The sequence below is a fragment of the Stenella coeruleoalba genome, assembly GCF_951394435.1.
Source record: "Stenella coeruleoalba genome assembly, chromosome: 4".
Lineage (NCBI taxonomy): Eukaryota > Metazoa > Chordata > Mammalia > Artiodactyla > Delphinidae > Stenella > Stenella coeruleoalba.
In genome coordinates, this window is record NC_137149.1 from 127,366,423 (window position 1) to 127,387,801 (window position 21,379).

At 39.6% G+C, this 21,379-nt stretch overlaps 1 protein-coding gene across 2 annotated transcripts in view; it reads left to right on the top strand.

The window, feature by feature from the left end:
• INPP4B (inositol polyphosphate-4-phosphatase type II B) overlaps positions 1-21,379 on the top strand; it is a 717,808-nt gene that overhangs the window by 12,926 nt on the left and 683,503 nt on the right. The window contains exons 1-2 of one of the 2 annotated variants that reach the window (XM_079920301.1): positions 9,915-10,020; positions 15,024-15,152. The exons of the other annotated variant lie outside the window; for it this stretch is intronic. The gene's annotated coding sequence lies outside the window, so the exon portion shown is untranslated. Of the gene's footprint in view, positions 1-9,914; positions 10,021-15,023; positions 15,153-21,379 lie in introns of those variants that run through there. 2 annotated transcript variants of the gene reach the window in all.

A 21,379-nucleotide genomic window follows, 5' to 3' on the forward strand; every position in this document is an offset into this window, starting at 1 on the left:
TATTGTGGGGAGGGCCCAATAGACAAGAATTCTGAGCCATCCAAACAGGACTGGCGGCTTTCTTTCACAGGCATGTTTTTGATTCTGTCTCCATACATTCTAGCTTTAGACACATTTGTGTTGCATTGAAAAGACGGTTGCATTTATTAAAAAGACCTACTATAAGACTTTGTTCCTCCAAATCTAGACTGTAGTGATTTGGGGAAAGTCATTGTAATCTACCTGAGCCTGTTTTCTCATCTGTTAAGTACAGATAATAATAACTATCTCAGATTTGAAGTGAGAATTAAGTGGGACTGTATACAAAAACTATAAATTACAATTTATAAAATATACTATAAAAGCATGGTATTAAATATATTGACAACCACTAACGTGATTATTATTCTGTTATAGCCTATACTCAGAATGATTATTTGGCATTCAGTTACAGCTTGACATGTAACCAAGAAAACTATATAGATTCAGTGTCCACTCTGATGAATTTTAAGCCATAGCCTCCTATCCTAATCTGTAAACTGGTTCATGAACACCCACCTTGCAAAGATGTTATGAAGATTAAATACAATAAGGGATGTAAAGCACACAGTGTCAGGCCACAGTAAGTCTTCAATGAGGAGTAAGTCTTCAAGCTATTTTATTACTGTGATTAATAGTTTTTATTTTACATGAATGAATGAGGAATTGAGATATTAGAGTTATCTGATACTGTATTTTCTAAACTTTTGACAGTAGAATTTTAAATGAAATCTAAAATCTCAGTGTAGAAAGTACACATACAAACAATGTTTTATTAGCATAGATGCATTTTGTAAGTTCACATTTTAAAAATATGCTTATTGATAAGGTCAATCAATGAAAACAAGGAGGTTCCTTTGCTGAACACAAATACGCAGACTTTGTGCTGATAGATAATATTTGAGCAATTACGTCTGCTCCATCATGAAATATATTTTTTTACTTGTTTTACTTGTTTTCTTTCCTTTTTAAAATTTGGTGTCTTTATTTGGTTTTGGTTTATTTGGTATTTTTATTTTGTGCCTTTGTTTGGTTTATACAGTTCCTTCCTCTAGATTGCAAATGTCTTTTTTTTTTGTATTTATATATATGATTTTTAAATATTTATTTATTTAAAAAATTAATATTTATTGGAGTATAGTTGCTTTACAATGTTGTGTTAGTTTCTGCTATACAGCAAAGTGAATCAGCTATACGTATACATGTATACGTATATCCCCTCTTTTTTGGATTTTCTTCCCATTAGGTCACCACAGAGCGTTGAGTAGAGCTCCCTGTGCTATATGGTAGGTTCTCATTAGTTATCTATTTTATACACAGTAGTGTATATATGTCAATCCCAATCTCCCAATTCATCCCACCCCTCCTTCCCCCCTTGGTATCCATATGCTTGTTCTCTACCTTTGTGTCTCTATTTCTGCTTTGCAAATAAGTTCATCTGTATCATTTTTCTAGATTCCACATACAAGTGATATCATACGACATTTGTTTTTCTCTTTCTGACTTACTTCACTCTGTATGACAGGCCACCCACATCTCTGCAAATGACACAGTTTTGTTCCTTTTTATGGCTGAGTAATATTCCAGTGTATATACGTACCACATCTTCTTTATCCATTCCTCTGTTGATGGATACAGATGAACTTCCATGTCCTGGCTATTGTAAATAGTGCTACAATGAACATTGGGGTACCTGTGTCTTTTTGAATTATGGTTTTCTCTGGATATATGCCCAGGAGTGGGATTGCAGGATCATATGGTAGTTCTCTTTTTAGTTTCTTAAGGAACCTCCATACTGTTCTCCATAGTGGCTGTATCAATTTACATTACCACTAACAGTGTAAGAGGGTTCCCTTTTCTCCACATCCTCTCCAGCATTTATTAGATTGCAAATTTCTTAAGGATCTGGAGCATCTTCAGTTTTGTCTCTTGGACCCAATGGCCAGTAGAATGCATGGTCCATGGTAGGCCTCAAAAACACTTTGTGGATGAATGAATAATCAGCATAGTGAGGCTTACTCTACCTGAGAAAAATGATTGTGTTTTTATTGTGTGTGAGGGTATGAAAAGGACAGGAAGTGAAATATCAATTAATAAACTGACTGATCTAAAAATAATGCCTTCTTGATGAAGGTCTAGAAGAACTTTAATCTATTAGTAGAGCGCTTGCTACACCAGGGAAGATTCTGGTCTTTGAAAAGTCTGTGTGTGTGTGTGTGTGTGTGTGTATGTATGCATATGTGTGCTCCTTCATGCATGTAGTTTTTTGAGAGTGATTGAGGGACAGAGTGGAGGACATTGGAAGGGAATGAACACTTGTGCAGGACCTGCCATGTGTCAGGCACTTGCCAAGTATGTTGCTTTGAATACGGTCTGTTCTTCTTGGGGATTTTTGCTGCATCAGAGCCTGCTGAAATGCACCCAGTGAAATGTTTATCACGCTTTGGCAGGTGGACTCTGGGAAACAGTTAGAAACTATTTGTAGAACTGTGGGGTCAACTGTTCTCTGTCTTTTTGAGGCTGAGTAATTTGTAGAGTTCTTTATCACCCTTGTCTTATCCATGAGAACCAGCAAGGAAAGGTCTAAGTAAATCAGAAAAAAATAAATCCTCATGGGAACTCACATATTTCCTCTATCCTGATAAAAATAACAATAGCTGCCATTTACTGAACACCATGAATGTTTTACTTACATTAACTCTTTTGCTCTCCACAATTATCTGAGCTAGGCACTGCCGTTACCCCCATTTTACAGGTGAGAACCGTGAGGACAGAGAGGAAATGTAATGTGCTGCAGTCTCGTATTTAGGAAATGGTAGATCCAGGATTCTGAGCAAACTCCTGAAGCACCCACCGCTCAGGGCCATACTCTTGCAATCTGACTCTTCGAATGTCAGCTGCAGAAGCTAAGAGGAAGCCTGATGTTCTTGCCAGTTCCGTGTCGGGGTTCTTCAAGTGAGCTTCACTTGATGGGAAAGGAAAATGTGCCCTTGAGGGTAGCTGGCAGCCATGGTGCCAGGGGCAAAGCGTGCTCTCTCTTTGTTGGGTCAGGAAAGGCGAAGGTGATTGTTCCAGTCCCAGAGGAGGGAGGCTGGCTAAAAACAATGTAGCTATCTGTAGGATCCTTCCCTTTGCCGTTTGTTTCTTCTAGTTGGGAAACATGGTTATTTAGTTCTAGTTGGATCCATCTGTTGAGCATATATATACACATAATATCTAGAGATGCTATGATGCTTATGAGCATAAAATTGCCCAGCGATTGGAAACCTTTAATCGTACACTTTGAACATTCTAGCCAACATTTTTGTGGCCTGAGAAATATCACAGGTGGAAGGAAACATCTGCTGTGTTTTTCATGAGAGCTGTGGAATCCAATCTGCTTCATTTACACAGTCATTTTATGTGCATTGGGCATACTTAAGAATTTTACACTGAGAACATTCCCCATGCATAGAAATAAATGTTAACCTCTGTAAAATCCACTGGTAAAAGCCATCTATAGAAGTTGGCAGCTCAAGGTATAAAAACCACTGTACAGGCTGGATTGTTTTTCCCTCCTGCTGTCTTAGAAGATATATCTTGAGCACAAAGTATATTTTATTTTTAGGAAGGATTTGTTTACGCCGTATGGTGCCAATGCTGCTAAGGTTTATTTGTGCCACGGGTACTTATCAACACTGTAAGAACAATATATTGGAAGAAAATGAGCACACCTTGGGTGACAGCTCTTCATTAAGATAAGCACGCTGTAAATCTCAGTCTATGAAGAATCTTCTATGCCTTAATGGAAGGTGGTATTGCGAGCTAGCGTTGCATGACCATTGCAGATTTGTTCGCTGGTCTCTATGGGGCGGCTCATTTGCAGATCACCCAACATAGAGGTTTAATCTTGGGAAGAAGAAAAATATGCTTTTTGAAAAACACTAGAGGAATTGGTGTTTTCAGCTTGATCATAATTCACTGAAAGCATGAGGGGATCTGTGTGAACCATGTTCTTTAAATTAATGGGGATCGAGGAGTCTTTCTTCACCCTTGTGAATCCTTTTAGAAGACATTTGCAGAGAAATTACTGGAGCTGCTCCCCCGTGGGGTGATTAATGTTTTAATATGCAAAAGCAGACAACCCACAATTCCTTTGCGCCCTGGCACTCGGAGCTACACAATTTTATTGCTTTATTTTCCCCATATAGCTTGGCTGCCTGAAAACTCCTGTAGAGTCAAATAGAGCCACTAATGCCAAGTCATATCCTTGGCCTAGACTTGAGGACTCTGCTACGTGGCACCACCAAGCCGTTTGTGACCTCACTCTGGTGGAATAAATGTCTAGGTGAAGGTATTGAGATTTTCCTGCTCATCCACTTGAATTTCCTACCTACTTGATTTCCCAGCCTCAAAGTTAGGCACTGGAAAATGGTGTTAGGGGAGGGTGTGTTTTTAGGCTCTTTTACCGCTAATTTCCAGTAAAAGTCAAAGCCAACAAAAGCATGACCTTTAATAACCCACCACCTACCTACTTCACTCATGCATCTTATCACTATCCTTTCCTCCTTCCTGCTTGGATAAACTAAACCCTGCACCTCTGCAGTCAATCCTGTTTCCTTCTGGAATCTCAGGGATCTCTACATGGCCATCATTTCTTGTCTCCTGTATCTTCACTTCTCTGCTACCTTCCAATGAGCAGTGAACACACACAAGATTTTCATGTTTCACCCCTCTCTACTGCATACCCACTCCAGCTACGCTCATTTCTCTTCCAGGAGAGAGACAAGTGTCTTGGAGGAGATATTTAACGTTTCCTATACTTTGCAATTTCATTGTAGTCTGGACTTCATCCCCAAAGCTCCAGTGAAACTGCTTTGGCCAAGGTCACTTAGAGACTCTATTATATTTCACAAGTGGTTCTCTGTCCTTGACCACTTGGCAATATCAGATCTATTCCTTTAAAAAATTCCTTCTGTTTTTCTTGATACTGAGTTCTCCTTTAATTTAATTCTTGAATATAAAATATCTTTGATTATATGTATGTATAAAATGTCTGGGACTTCCCTGGTGGTGCAGTGTTTAAGAATCCGCCTGCCAGTGCGAGGGACACAGGTTTGAGCCCTGGTCTGGGAAGATCCCACATGCTGTGGAGCAACGAAGCCCGTGCGCCACAACTACTGAGCCCACGCATCTAGAACCCACGCTCTGCAACAAAGAGAAGCCACCACAAGGAGAAGCCCATGCAGCAACGAAGAGTAGCCCCCGCTTGCCGCAACTAGAGAAAGCCCGTGCGCCGCAACTAGAGAAAGCCTGCGCACAGCAACAAAGACCCAATGCAGCCAAAAATAAAAATAAAATAAAATAAATAGTACTTAAAAAAAAGTCTGTATATTATAAGAAAAAGATAATCAGCATGCTGTACCCCTCTCTCCCAACTATATCCCTCTCTTTGATTGGAACTGCATTAAATCCTTAGGTCAACTTGGGTAGATTGGACTTCATAATATTGATTATAATCTTTGTATCCATGAACACAACGTATCTCTCTCTTCTTAAGAGTCTTTTAATACAGTTTAAACATTTGCTCCATAAATGTCCTCTACATCCTGTGTTAGTTTTATTTTTAGGTACCTCATTTTTATGGTAGTTATTTAAAGTGGTATCTCTTTTGAAATTACATTTTCTAACTATTTGTTAAGGGTGTATAGAAATATTATTGATTTTAATGTATTGATCTTATAATCAGCCACTTTACTAAACCCTTTTATTCTGACATTTTATTTTCTGCAGCTTTGCTGTTTTCTGAGTATATTTATTGCAATGAGTCCGTTGCTAGTAAACGCTCTTGGTTGCGGTTTATCTTAAATTGCCTTTATTCGGGGCTTGCTATTAAATAATAGCACTATATAATTCCAAACCGACAGTTTTCCTCTCAGCACTTTGAAGATATTGTTCCACAGTTTTCTGGCTTCTATTGTTACGATCGAGAATTTTGCTGTCAGTCTAATTGCCATTTCTTTGTAGTGATCTAGCTTTCCTTTCTGATTAGGGTAAGGGGGAACCACAAGGAAGAATGTAGAAGCTCAGGAATGACAGCCCCAGGGCTGTTGGAGAGAGAGAGGTTACTGGAAACTGGAAGAAGAGAGGGTTGTGTAGTACAGGAGCGGTAACCCTCTGTCAAGAGGTACAGCCAGTTTTGGGGGCCTCCCAGGGAAAGAGCCAACGCCAAGAACACTTGTACTCATTCCCCCTCCTCCCTCTGGTCTCCTGCCTGTGCTCTACATTAACTAAACCCAAGAAGAAGCCAAGGGCCATGGTAGGGTTAACATGATGATAAATACAGGTCAGATAAATATAGGGGGCAGAGAGCTTGGTGGAAGAGGGTGGAGAGTGTGCTTCTGGAGGGTTCAACATGAGATATTTAGCCCATTGTATTTACTTTTCTCTTCACATCTGTCTAGTCATTTTCGATCATTTTTGTTGCTTTCTCAAATTTCAATCCCATCTTTTATTTCTTTAGGCATCTCATGCATAGTTGTTTATACTAGATCTGTTAGGTCTGGTATTTTGAGGTTCTATAGTTTTTGGTATTTCTGCTGACTCGTTTTTCTTGAGTTTATGTTCATTTTTAAAGTGAGCACATTTTGGCTAAAAATCTTTGTCATTCTTACGGAACCTGAGTAGAGGATCTTTTCTCCAAAGAGGAGTTGCATTTATTTCTGCAAGATACCATGGACCTCCACAGCCTACTCTATGAGCATGTCCTTTAAACCTCAGACTCTTGTGAAAGAATAATTATAAATACAGTTTTTCCGAGAAGAATATCCTTTTTTATTTTTATTTATTTTTTTCTTCTGCTCAGAGCTGTGATTGAGGCAGATTTGCTCACCTCTTCCCTTTGTTGATGTGTGGAAGTTTTCCAGCCCATCATTTACAGAGAATTGCAGTTCTGTGTGGGGCTCAGGGTCATCCTCCACCTAGGATGCAGGTCCAAGGCCTTAACACCTGTTTCCTATACCAGGGCCTTGGATTTTCCAAGGTCTAGTTCCCAGGTGTTAACATCTGTCCTATCCCTTCTTGGTTTATTGCTTGTTTTAATTTGCCATTGAGGGCTTTCCTTTAATTTCTTGTGGACTCAGTATTGTAACTATCATTGCAGTTTATCTGACATCTAGGACTTTGGTGTGAAAGGACATTTTCACTTCTCCTGGGTTTTTTTTTTTTTACTTCTTGTCTTGCCTTGTCATCCTTCCCAGTGTCATGTCCTTGCCTGTCCTTTAAACTCGAGGTACTTCAGAGTTCTGTCCAATTCTCTCTTCCCGTATCATCGTACATTTATGAATCAATTATTACTTTGATTCACAAGCTATTGTAATCTCTATGTGGGCAGGGATTGTGTAGATGTTTTTCACCAGTATCTCCCTAGTGTTTAGCATAATATGTAGCACAGTAGTAAGTGTCCGGGTTCATATTTGTTGAATGAATGAGTGAATGGAAGAACCATTAATGTGGTCTCACTAGAGGATGATTAGTTTGTTGTACTGTTGGTGGGAGGGGTTGGAAAAGTAAGGGTACTATAATGGATAAATACCTTCATTTTACTTCCGTTTCTTAAAGTTTGCACTTCTCTTGAGGAAATATATCTTGCCTTTGGATTTGCCTCTACCTTCATGCTGCAGGCAATGTTGAGTATTAAATATATGTTTGTCCCTAATATACGTGGACATGTAGAACTCTAAACAGCTTTAGTCAGTAATGGGCTTTTTCCATCTGCTGAGGGGGATGTTATTACATCTAATGAATAGTAACAAATTATTATTGGCCTTTTTTCCAATTACTGTGAGGACCTTCTAGTTTGCCTGTGGCTTTATTACATTTGATGATTGGGCTTGAAGACTTCTCTTCATGTGGAGCAGATAAAATGGCCTTAACTTCTGCTAATATTCAGAGCAGACAACACCTGAATGTATGGAAAAGCGCTTTAAGTGCAGAGAGGTAGCAGGCTAGGGTGAAATCTGTCTTTATCAATGTTGCACGGCTTTTATGCTTAACAGCACGGGACTGGGTTGTGTCTATAAGATCCTTCCCACAGAGAAAAGTATGGAGAACAAGCTCCTGCTGGGTAGAGGCAAACCAAAGACTGACCCTTGACCTAAAGAGCTTCTGGTTTTTCCAAACAAGTGGTGACTGACCTTGAAAGCAAGTGACTATTAGAAGCAGTGACACAGGACCTGATTTGTGTTCTACAGCGAGCCTTGAAAACGGTGGTGGGGATGATGACTTTGGGAGTCATAGATCCTACAGAAAGGTACCGATAGGTCTGTGGACAAAGAGATGCTGCTACAGATTTCAGGAGCTGCAAAGATAAAGCTATTTCAACAACAGTGACAAGCTTCCAGGAGCTTTTAAAGATGAAAATGGTCATTGTACTTTATCTTGGCTATTTTGGAGAGCTTGCTGGGTTATTCATTTTTCCTGTATGTCAGAAGCTAGAGAGTTGAGTTTGTGAAGACTGTAGTGGAGAGAGCTCTTGGCAAACTGAATAGAAACACAGGCTTAGCTGGCTGAGAGTTTCCCCAGAGAAACCACATTTGAAAAGAACAGTATTAAAGATGAGGACACTGCAAACAAAATATCACAGAGTTAGAGCCTGTTCAGGAGAACAGATACTGTGCAATTTTAAGAGATGAGAGTGGGAAAGGGTTTCCGTTTGTTTTGTTTGTGTTTCAGCTTCAGAAAACAATTTAGCATTAGGAGAATGGAAAGGGGGATGGGGCTCAGGCTGGACTAGGAGAGAGGGCCTTGGGAACCGTAGGCAAAATCTCCAGGAGCAAACCCGAAGGACATCAACTTCTCAGGTAAAATGCCGGAAGCCGTGCTGTTCATTCTCTTGTGGCATTGTCCTGATGTATAAGAATATTCAAAATGAAAAATTCATTTTATGGAATTCAAGGGCCTATGAGCCTCATTCCCCTGCAGCCAAATACATTTATGAACTTAATCAACTAAATTTAGGGAGAGAATTTTACCATCCTGAAATTTTGGCTGGGAGACCTGGAAAGAGAAAAAAAAGTGTGGTAATTGTTTCTCATACATATGTAGATTTCACAGATGAATTTGTTAACTTTCATTCCAGCTACTTGGATTGAAATGATATTTGAGCCTGTTAATGGAAAATAGGCCACATAATCAAATTAAAAAGGAAGCTTAGTGTCTAGAAACAGGGTACATAAACAAAGAAACTGAAAAGAGGCTGTTATTTTCCACATCTGTAAAAACAAGAGCTTGAACAAAGGGTCAGCTTGAGCATTATATAGCTCTGAGAATCTACGGTGTGCATTTTACTTCCTGTTTCTTCTTTGCTGTGCCCGACACTACCGGCAAGCAAGACAACTTGATCTTTCCCAAACATACCCCCTGCTTGTTCCTCCTTCCTCCTTTCAGAGCGCTCTTCCTTCCCAATTCTGTCTCTCAAAATTCTACTCGTATGTTAAGGTCCAACCCAGGTCATTTGTCACTCTTGCACCAAGCTGTCCCCTGTTTCTAGCTGAAAGTGACCTCTAGGCGCTGTGCCCCAAAGCACTCGTGGTTCTGCTATCATACTTTTCACATACTTCTTTGTATTATGCTTATTTGTGTTCATGCCCATCGACTAGATTATAAACTTCTTGAGGTCAGGGGTTCCATTGTTAGATTCTCAATAATATACAGCATCGTGCTTTGCACATAACAGGCATTTTCTCTTTATACATTGTAAGTTGAGTAAGAAAACAATTTGCTGGTAGGTTAAAGTCAACTAGATAAAGTTACAGTAAAATCTTAAACTTACGTAATGCATTTAGTGAAATAATCAAATTTTATGATCTAGAGTCTAAAACAAGTAAATGGGAACTTTTTTTGACATCTCTATTTCCAGATGAGAAGTTGGATTATCAGTACTCACATTAAAGTAATTCTAGTAACCATATACCCTCTTGGAAAAGTGCTAAGTCTTCTAGAAGTCAGAAGAAAGAAAATAAGGTATCACATTCACAAAATGCAAATAACTTGCCCTTTAAAATATGTCAAAAGGAACATGGCTCCTAGGAAAGTCTGACAGGAACCTTAGCTCATCAAAGAGACTAGCACACAAATCCAAGGTTGCAGTGCTATTACACAAAATTGCCATTGTTTTTCCCCCTCTGGTATATTTCCTAGCTTTAAATTCTCTGAAATGAAATGGAGATGACTTAAGAAAGTCGTCAACACTTTGTCAAGAAATCTGTCTCCAAACCCAAACACAAAGCTATCCATTTCAAACTCTTTCTAATTTATGTCATTAAAATTAAGGTATAATTTTTTTTTTTTTTTTTGGTTCTGAACTTTTTCCTTTAAACAAGGAAAGGATCCTACTTAAAAAAAATTGTTTGCATTGTCAACTGAAAAAAATGCACAAAGTGAGAGTTGTGCATTCAGTTTTATTTGGGGCAAAATGAAGACTATAGCCCAGGAGACAGCCTCTCAGATAGCTCTGAGGAACTGCTCGGAGGAGGTGGGAGGCAGGTCAGTATATATGCGATTTTGGTGAAGGGGGATACGTGTCATCAAGCACACATTTTGGCAGAAGGTTACTGCTGGTCACAAGAAGGTTGCTGCTAGCCACGAGGAGCAGATGTCTCTGTTAATGATTTTAGTGCTTTTCTAGATATGAGACTATGCAAAGGAATTGGGCTCATAAACTCTTCTCCTGAAAGTAACTATCTGAAGGCCTGTTTTTCCCAGAACACAGAGTGCCTCGTTCCTGATCTCTGCCCTGAACTCCTTTCAGGGTGTGTTGAAGGTCAGCGCCTGCAGTGGCTAGTGTCTTCATTCTTAAAGAACCAGACGGCGAGTGACAATTTTTCGTTGGCAGTATTTAGTTGAATAATGTTGAGGTGATCAAACTATCTTTTTGAGAGGCAGGCGTTGAAACTCTATATCTGAATAAAGGACTGGGGAAAATGAATTAGTGTGAGATTGCCATGACAGTTCATAACCAAAGAAATTTACTCTTCTGATATTGTGTAGAAAAAGCTTTTGGATTGTGTCTTTGGAGGTGCTGATTCACACCAGAGAAACTATAGCTCTTGGATTTGGAGTTAGGGTTAATTCTGAATTTCGAAGTAACCACTTATTTAATTGATTAGGTTCAAGACAACACTTAACAACCAACTGCTTTAGCCTGTTCTAGGGTCTATTAAGGCCAAGAGGGTTTAGAGGAAGGAAAAGGTGGTTTAGGGTAAGAGCCCAGAGGACTGTCTGCTCCTGCCTGGTGCAGCGTTTGCTTTCTCATTGGAGACTTTCAGAGAAGGGGACAGCTTTTATCCTAAAGCCCTGTCAGTCCAAATGAAACAACCCAAAGTCTATTGTGTCCCCAAGGCAGAATAGACATTTGTGAATTAGTGTTGAAGGCAGAGTCATTTGGAAGAGGAAATATTTAGTGATTTAGATGAGCTGCAAGCAACAATAAAGCACTTTAATGAAAAATGATATTCATTTAAAATGATCAAGATTGATAGAAATTCAGTCAATGCGTTTCAAAAGCCTATGTATTAAAACTGCGTCATTAGCTCTACTCCAGTGGATTGTTTCAGCAGTGGGTAGTTACTATCATGTTCTCGTAGTATTTTACGTCTTAATTGTTTTCTTATTCATGTTAGAAGAAACACTACACTTTCGGAAGAGGTATGAATACTGTGAAAGAGAACTGAAGGGGCAATACCCTCATGATATTGTGCTACCAAAGAAAGTTTCCTCTCTCATTAATTACTTGGGAAAAATATTTTGAGAAGCTGTGAGTTATTGTCAGCTTTTAAAAAAATTTTTAAATTTTAATTGTTTACTGAAGTATAGTTGATTTACAATATTGTGTTAGTTTCAGGGGTACAGCAATGTGATTCGGTTACACATATATATGTGTATATATCTATATTCTTTTAAAAAATTCTTTTCCGTTATAGTTGATTGCAAGATATTGAATATAGTCCCCTATGCTGTACAGCAAAACTTTGTTGTTCATCTGTTCTATATATGGTAGTGTGCATCTGTTAATCCCATACTCCCAGTTTATCCCCCTACTCCCCCTTCCCCTTTGGTGGCCACAAGTCATCAGCTTCTGAATGAGAGAATACTTGAAAACTTTGTAGTGAAGATATGGTAATCATTAGTTTCCTTCACTAAATACCCCTCCCTGGCTCCCTGCTAAGCTAGCACAGGATTACACTTCCCTATCCCTTGTGTTTGGGTGGCCAAGTGATTAGTCTTACCAGGACCTCTGAGTAAAAATGGCCCTTGTGTCACTTCTTTACCTGAGCAATTAACTGTCAGCCCTGCCCCCTTCCGAGCTCTTTCTCCCTTTGCTATGGCCACCAACATATTTTGAGATGGTGGCTGCACCATCATCCCAGATCCAGTATTAGGAAATGTGAGGCAGGCAGGTCCCCATGCCGACCCATGATGAGCATGTATAGTGAATGAGAAAACCTTTATAAAGAAGATGGGAAGACGTAGGGGTTGTTTGTTCATAGAGCACAACCTTGCATATTTTGACTGACGCGGAAGGAATTCTAAACCGTAGGACCAGGTTAGGAGACTATGTAAAAAAAAAAAAAAAAAAAAGATGGGATGTCCAACTACACTGGTATAATTGAGGGGACCTGAGTCAGGTTTACCATGTCACGGAAGGCAATATAACCTCAGGGGTGAGGGCTGCCAAGTCCCCTAAGGTAAAGAGGCTGAGTCACTATTTCCCCATCTACGAAATGGGAGTGATTATCTCAGTACTCACCCCCTGAGGTGGTTGTGAAGATTAAATAACATAATGCACTTGAAGTACCTCACACAGTGCCACATAATAAATATGCAGTGAGCTTTAGTTTTTATTGTTTTTTATTGTTTCAGTTGTAAGGAACCTAAATTCCTCTGGTCAAAGTTTTTCACCATTTGAGGTGAAAAAAAAAAATCACTTTTTTAATACCTCAGGTAGTTGTCCTGCTTTTACTTGAAGTCTCTAGTAACAGGGAACTCGCTGCCTTCCGAAACAAGCAGAAACCTCTCCTGGAAAGGCTGGAAACAAAAACTAGCTTCCCATAGCGTCTACCTCTTGGTTCTCATCCTGGCCCTTAGGGACACTCAGGGCAAAATCTAATCTTCCTTCCACAGAATAGTGGCAGTTCCTTTAGTCAGTCTTTAGGTGACGAGCCTTCCAGATGCCTTCACTTTTTCAGATGCACTTTGATGCATGGGGCAGCGACCCATTTATGCTGCGGGTCCAGACCTACACATAGGACAGCTGAACCAGTGACACCCCTGTCCCATAATTAGCCGAGCTAGCATTTAGTGAGTGCTTACTACCTGCCAGGCTGTGTCCTCCCCACAATTCTATGAGGTCATTTTTATTATTATCTCCCTCTTGTATTTAAGAAACTGAGAAAAGTAAAAATACATCATTCTACCTGTTCTTAAGACCGTTGACTACATAGGAGACTGTTTGTATATATAGTTATAACTGGCAACTCACAGAATAAACTATAAAAATAAAAAATACGTTAAGACTACCTGGTTGATGGCCATTTGAAAAAGAAAACATGAAAATAACCGTATATTAATATTAATCGGATAAACCAATAATGTAATGTAAGAAATGTGTATTATTATTAGGCAGAGTGGTAACTTCTTGGATTATTTTAAGCAACAAAGAAAGAACATTCTCTGCCAGAAAAAAGGTAGAGCCACCTTGTGGTGTCATTTTAATTAAGGCAGGGTGTATTTCTATCATAATGTGTGAAAATAGAAAACTGACTGAAATATAAATCTCACTGTTCCATGAGCAAGTAGTGTATAAATCAAATAAGTAAATGTACTCAAGAGAATTTAGGCTCAAGAGAATGTAATAAATGCTATATCTTCATTGAAGCTTTTAATGATGTTATTACTAAAAATGTGAACTAAAAATAAAAAAGCAGTTGACCAAGTTCTCAAGAGGCATCATAATTCCTATGAGAGAAATAACTGACCAGAAGGAAGCAAGCCTACATATTGTGAAGATAATTCACACGGTTTGCTCATAAAATGCAGGAGGCAGATTAAATTCTTAACTGACTATAACCAATATAAAGTTATAATAGAAAGCATGAGATAGAGTCCTCTTAAAATCCATCAAATACACAAGACCAACTTCATAAAACAAACAAACAAAATTTAAATTAGAATCAGGGGACTCAGAGTTGGCTAAGTTATTTCAGAGTCAACTTTTCTACATTAAAAGATTAAAAACAAACGCACACTGCTATATATAAGATAGATAACTAATAAGGACCTACTGTATAGCATAGGGAACTCTACTCAGTACTCTGTAATGACCTATATGGGAAAAGAATCTAAAAAAGAGTGGAAATATGTATATGTATAACTGATTCACTTTGCTGTACAGCAGAAACTAACACAACATTGTAGATCAACTATACTCCAATAAAAATTCATTAAAAAATTAAAATTAAAAAAGAGGAGGTTTAAAAAAATAATGCACCTGTAAAAAACCATAATGGAAAATAATATGAAAAAGAATATGTATATATATGTATAACTGTATCACTTTGCTACACACCAGAAACGAACACAGCATTGTAAATCAACTATACTTAAGCTAAAAATTTTTTTAAATGCAAAGAAAAACCAACCAACCAACTGTACGTGCAGAAAAGGAACAAAAGGAAACCGGGTTATAGTACACTGCAGGCCTTCCCTGCAATTGGGCATGCTCAGCTTCCTACCCAATACTGTTACAGCATAAATGGGCAGTGAACTGGTCAGTTGCAATAGGGAAAGTTCCTCCTCTGCATACAGTATCATCATAGTTCTCTGAACTTACTCAGAATCTGATAAATTTAAGTGACCTTAAAATGAGGTAGGATTGACTCCGATTTATTCTAATTTAAACAATTCTAATTTTGGATTTGAAGTCAGTAGCTGACCCGGCCGTATACTGTTTTATGTTGGGTTTTCAGATGCAGAGCCCGAGACATGGATTCAGGTGCCATGATTTATTTAGAGGATGCTCTTCCGGAAGAGTCTCTAAGGGAGGAGGTGATGCAGGCGAGGGAAGGGAGAAGAATTGAGCAAAGAGGTGGTTTCAGGTAAATTTTAGTCTTGGCTCCATGTGGGGTAGATTCTACCTTTGGCTAGGTGTAAACTCACAGTGAGGGTGCAAGGAGAGAGGGTGCAGGCATAAACCACACCACACCTTGAATGGTCATCCAAGGATGCCAGTCGGTCATTGGCTGTGGGCTGTGTGTGTGTGTGTGTGTACCTGTAGGGTGTTGGGGGAAAGGCATGTGGCAGCTTCCCTGATGAGGTGGCTCTTGTCTACACTTTCCCAGTAAAGGGGCAGATATGCACATAGGGCATCAGCATAGCCTTTACCACATATACATTTGAATTTTGGTTTTACCAACTTGCGATGGTCTACAGAAATACCTTTTCCATATATCTTGCTGGAGGGAGAAGGAAAGCAGCTAGAATTTGCAGCCTACAAGTTATACTTGTGTCTCACCTGCATTGATAGATAGCTGTAGATTTGGATGTAGTGTGAAATCTTTATTTAACATTCTGCTTGATAATTCCCTGAGACTCACTTAGAATTTCTATTGCCATTTTAAGACATCCCCCTATGTAGGCTTAGTTTCTTTCCCCGTTGCTTGGTGAGGGACTCAAATGCTAACCAGACTCTATGTTCTGCCTCAGTGGGGTGTAAACCTTTACAAGTTGATTTGCAAGAAATGAATCAAACATCTCAGCACATTTTCCCCAGGCCATGCGATAAGATGAGGTGAGCCCTGGATGCAGCTCCTTAGGCCTCTTGGTGTTTGAAAGTGAAGTTGTTTATTCAAACTGCTAAATCTGTTTACTTTCATCAATGTATACTCCCTCCTCAATTCCTGATCTTTCTTCTACTCCAAAGCATTTGAGTCTCGGAAGCCAGGGAGCACAAGTGTCTGAGTCCCTCTTCCTTCTAGAGTAAATACTGCAAAGGTAGTCCCAGCACACAGTGCAGAGGTGAGAGGCATTCCTTCCTCGAGAAAGATTCATCGAGAGGAGCTTCCCTGGTGGTACAGTGGTTAAGAATCCGTCTGCCAATGCAGGAAACATGGGTTCGAGCCCTGGTCCGGGAAGATCCCACATGCCGCGGAGCAACTAAGCCCGTGCACCACAACTACTGAGCCTGCGCTCTACAGTCCGCAACCCACAGCTACTGAAGCCCGCGTGCCTATGCTCTGCAACAAGAGAAGCCACCACAGTGAGATGTCCGCGCACCTCAGCGAAGGGTAGTGCCTCTCGCCGCAACTAGAAAAAGCCCACGTGCAGCAACAAAGACCCAATGCAGCCAAAAATAAATAAATAAATAAATTTTAAAAAAAGAAAGATTCATCGAGAGCCTGTGAGAGCCAGGTGCTCTTCTAGGTGCTGAGTATGTGGCAAAGTCCCTGTTCTCATGGTATTCACTTGCTAGTAGACCAAAAACTCAAAAGCAAATATATCAGAGGGAGAGATACAGTGTGGATAAAAATAAAACCGGATGAAGAGTTAAGGAAAGTTGGGTGGTTGAGATTTTGTATAGACTAGCAAGGGGGAAGGAGTTCTCTAGTATAGGAACAATTGAGGGGCAACCAACAGAGCTACAAGGGTATAGGGAGGAGAGAGTCCCAAGCACTGGGCAGCACAGCACATGCAAGTATGGAGAGACACCTTCCTGGGAGAGTAACTGCCAGGGTAGCATGGGGCCGGGGCAGCGCCCAGGAGCTCACCCAGCCTCAAAGTCTTTCTTTGGCCACGTAGCATGGCTTGTGTCTTGTGGGATCTTAGTTACCTGACCAGGGATTGAACCCAGGCCTTCAGCAGTGAAAGCGCCAAGTCCTAACCATTGGACCGCAAGGGAATTCCCACCCAAAGTCTCTTCTATTTCTAATGTCATCTTGATTTTTATTTTAATATCGTCATGCCATTTTTACAGTCAAGACTTTGAGGCATACAATTGACTTAAATTTTGGTTCCTACAGCAGTGGTAATTCTACTGAAATATAGATATCATTGGTAATACATACACACACGTGTGTATTTAAGCTGCTTTCCTTGTTTTGTAGAAAAACCAGGCCCTAGAATAGCCTCTGATGAGAAAAAGCCATGGAAATTTTACTTTGGCAGAAATGCCAATAATGGAATCAAAAGCTGGCCTCATGTTGTTTCTGGCAAAGCAGGCATTGCTCAGTGAAAGAATGATGGCCTTTGAAACTTGTGTGATGTCAGAGGGGAAGTGAAATGCTGGCAAGGAAAGGAGATTAGAGCAGACTCCCGGGCTGCATGCAGTTCTAGGGGCTTCTCTCCACTTTCACATGTATTGCCAGGAGGAGCTGCTTTTCATTCTTTAACATTATTGAAGTTTCATTTTCTTACAATTTTTGACTACTTGATTTTTTTTTTTTCTATCATGTTGCTTTCTCGTTATTTAAGTGCTCTCTCTCGCTTTTTTTCCTCTCTCTCTCCCTTTTCCTCTCTCTTTCTGGAAAGCTTATTGTTTCTAATTCTAATGAAACCAAAAAACCACAAGGATAAGTTTATCTAAGAAGTTCTAATTTCCTGGTGTCTTTTGCTGTTATTTTCGTTTCCTTTTTATATCAGTATATAGCAGTCTTAAAGCGGGTTTAGATGTTTTAATTTTTTTTTTAAGTTCAAATACATCCGGAGTATAAATATGGCACAGATATGATGATGGAAGAGACCCAGGAAATGTTAACGTTAGCTTATTTAAAACGGATTTAGCTCTGCTTGAAAGCTGACTTCCTGGGTGATGTGCTGCAGGGCGTCTTAATCCCTGGCTCCACGGTTTCTGTGCGTTGGCACGCTAAGCATTTAATCAGTCAGTCATCGCTCTACCGAGGGCTTGTTGTGGCCCAAGCATTATTGTAGTCGGGCTGTCACCTCCCTGGATACGCCCCTTGGAATGGGGATGAATTGGTTGCATGAAAGGTGTATAAGGGCCAGGGAACCTCAGAAGCAGCTGCATAGTCAAAGATAAAAGTACTTCCTATGCAGTTTCACTTTGAAAGGACTAGATGATCAAGGGGAAAGTAAGGGGAATGAAGAGGCTTGTTGTAGGCAGCTTGCTTGTTTGGGAAACCTATCAGGACTGTGACTGGTAATTTCATTTCACATGTCTTTAGTTTTATGTGTTTTTTTAGCCCTGGCTCGAAAGCTCCCGAAAAAACTTTTATCCTGTAATCAGAATGATCAACCGCCCTGTTGAATGCACGAGTGCAATGCAAGGTATAGGAAGAGGCCCATAAACAACCGAAAAAATAATGAAATCCCATTTCCTCCCAGATCCCCACCTTCATTGTTTGTGCTTTATAATTTTACATCGAGGACAGCCATTTTGATATGGGAGGCCTGGTGTGTATGAGCATTTCAAAGGGTGCTGTTGACACTGAATCCATGAAAACTAGCATATATAGGGTGGATAAACAACAAGGTCCTACTGTAGAGCACAGGGAATATATTCAGTATCCTGTGAGAAACCATGATGGAAAAGAATATGAAAAAGAATATATATATGTATAACTGAATCACTTTGCTGTATCGCAGAAATTAACGCAACATCGTAAATCAGCTATACTTCAATAAAGTTTATTAAAAAACTAAACTGCATCCATTCTTATAGAAATTCTTATTTGTATATATATCTATCTGGCCCACCGTATTAGTTTTCTAGGGATACGGTAACAAAGTACCAGAAATTTGATGCTTTGAACAATAGAAATTTATTCTCTCACAGTTCTGGAGGCCAGAAGTCTGAAATCAAGGTGTTGGCAGGGCGACGCTCTCTCTGAAGGCTGTATAGGAGAGTCCTTCCTTGCCCTCATTGCTTCTGGTAGTTGCTGGCAATCCTTGGTGTCCTTGGTTTGTAGACGCATCACTGTAATCTCTGCCCCTACTGTCATTCTCATGGCATTCTCCCTGTGTGTGTTTTCTCTTCTTATAAGGTCAGCAGTCATGGATTAGGGCCCACCTTGATCTAATATGACTTCATCTTAACTTAAACTATTAAATCTGCAAAGACCCTATTTCCAAATAAGATCACATTGTGAGATTCAGGTAGACATGAACTTTGGGGGGACATTATTCAACCAGTAACCCCCATCCCACTAGATTATAAACCTTTTTTTTTTTTTTTTGCGGTACGCGGGCCTCTCACTGTTGTGGCCTCTCCCATTGTGGAACACAGGCTCCGGATGCGCAGGCTCAGTGGCCATGGCTCACGGGCCCAGCCGCTCTGCAGCATGTGGGATCTTCCTGGACCGGGGCACGAACCCGTGTCCCCTGCATCGGCTGGCGGACTCTCAACCACTGCGCCACCAGGGAAGCCCCCAAATTGAGTTTTAATAGTCCATGACATTTCTTTCCCTCTTTATACAATAACTATATGAAATAATTTTGGAGAAGAGGACAGATTATTTGGCCATGGTATTAGTAGGTAACTTGACCAGATAGTAATATCTATTTTCTATCTTTGTTTTTATTTTTATCTTAGCATTTTATACCATCTAAGAAAAATAGACTTATATTTTGCGATTTATTTTAATGTGTTTGTCAATTAATTCACACTCTAGTTAGGTTTTTTAACCTCTTGGGTGTTGGGGAAAAAGCTGGTGATGTAGATAGTGAAGGACCTCCAACCCCACTGCAATTCCCTCTTGTCTTCCACTGACATTTTGCTTTTGCTTGAAGATATTGTACTTAAAAGATGATCTCTTCCATAGAGAAAGAAAATGCATGGTCCTCCTCTATCGCCTTCACCTACTTTCTTGCCATTCCTCCCCTTTTGTTTTTTGCACAGTGATGGGGAAACACCCTGTTAGAGCAGAGATTATGTCCTGTTTTCCAGCCACTGCCCATTTGCTGTCCCTCCTCAACCTGCAGATGAAAGTGCTTGGCAGTCTGGCCACACCTGGGGGAAAGGTCCATACCTTTTTGTGTTTTTAGGGTTTATAGAGAAATTGGTATCATGATTTTTAAAGTAGTTACCACCATGTTTTATGCAGTATTAAAATTTCAATTCAGAATATAAATACTGCCCAAAGACACAAAATGCAACATAACAAAAGGAAGTGAGAGATAAGAGATGGAGTTCTTCCGTTACTTTGTTGTTTTTCGGTATGTAGGACACATATATTGTAAATCATTGATTTAGTATTCATTTATTTTGTTGTTGGCACTATGATCTTTGAAAATGAAACTTTTTATTAGCTTGGATCTATAATACGTGTCACTGGAAAGCATTTCCAACTTCTTTTGTGTGTTATTATTTCTTTATCCTTTTATTGGGAGTGACAAGGCACAGAGCAAAGCTCAACTGAGCACAAAACACCATTACATCGCTTAGTAACACGGGGGTGATGGAAAGACATGGAGAAGTTGATATTAGAGAAACTCTGTGTTATACTTACTGCAATAACCCAACTGGCTCCCACAAGTCTGGGTTCTGTTCATCGAGAGACTTTTAGCTCCATGTGATGATTTGTCAGGAGAGGTTTTTCCTAAGAGACCCATTAACATTTCTTTACCTTTTATCAAATGAATGGTGAGGAAAGACAGAGCAGGTTACTGTAAGAATGTTCAGAAAATGATGTTAATTTCCATTCTGAAATGACATAACGTTTATGGAAGCTTTATAAGGTTTCAAGGTAGTGTTATTTTTACTTATTATTAGCTTGGGACACGAATAGTGCATGAATCAGTCTCCTTGCTGGGTTTAAGAAAAAGGGCTTAGGCACTAGAGTTGGAGTGGAAGAAACTCCCTCCACAGTGAGGCTGTTTTGAAATTTCACTTTCAACATTTTTAGGAGTGAGATCACAAGCACACGAGGAGAAACTGGGGCAGGGTGTACGGCATTAAATATCTGGATGTACCTTATGTTATGAATATAAATTTGATGTTGCTCATAGTAAAGCCTTTCATTTTTTGGCATCTAAATGATAGATGAGAATCCTCCATCTGTGACTGGTGCGATGTTCCAGAAGGGTGTTCTTCTAATAATTATAAAGGATTGTCATGCTTTTATATATATAAAGCCTGTCAAATCCATATAGCTGAAGATGTTGGGAATAGTCTGTGAATTCTAGAAGTCTTTACTGCTCAAAAATATTTTACTAAAATCAAGTGTTCTGATGTCTTTTTTCCCTTATTTTCTTATGAATGTGTATAAATAAGGCACTAACGAGGTAACAAAATTGTTTTCCTTCTCTGGTAGCCTAGGTATTGATTAAATCCTTTAAGCATCCATGTTGTTTGCTTCTCAAAATGAACAGC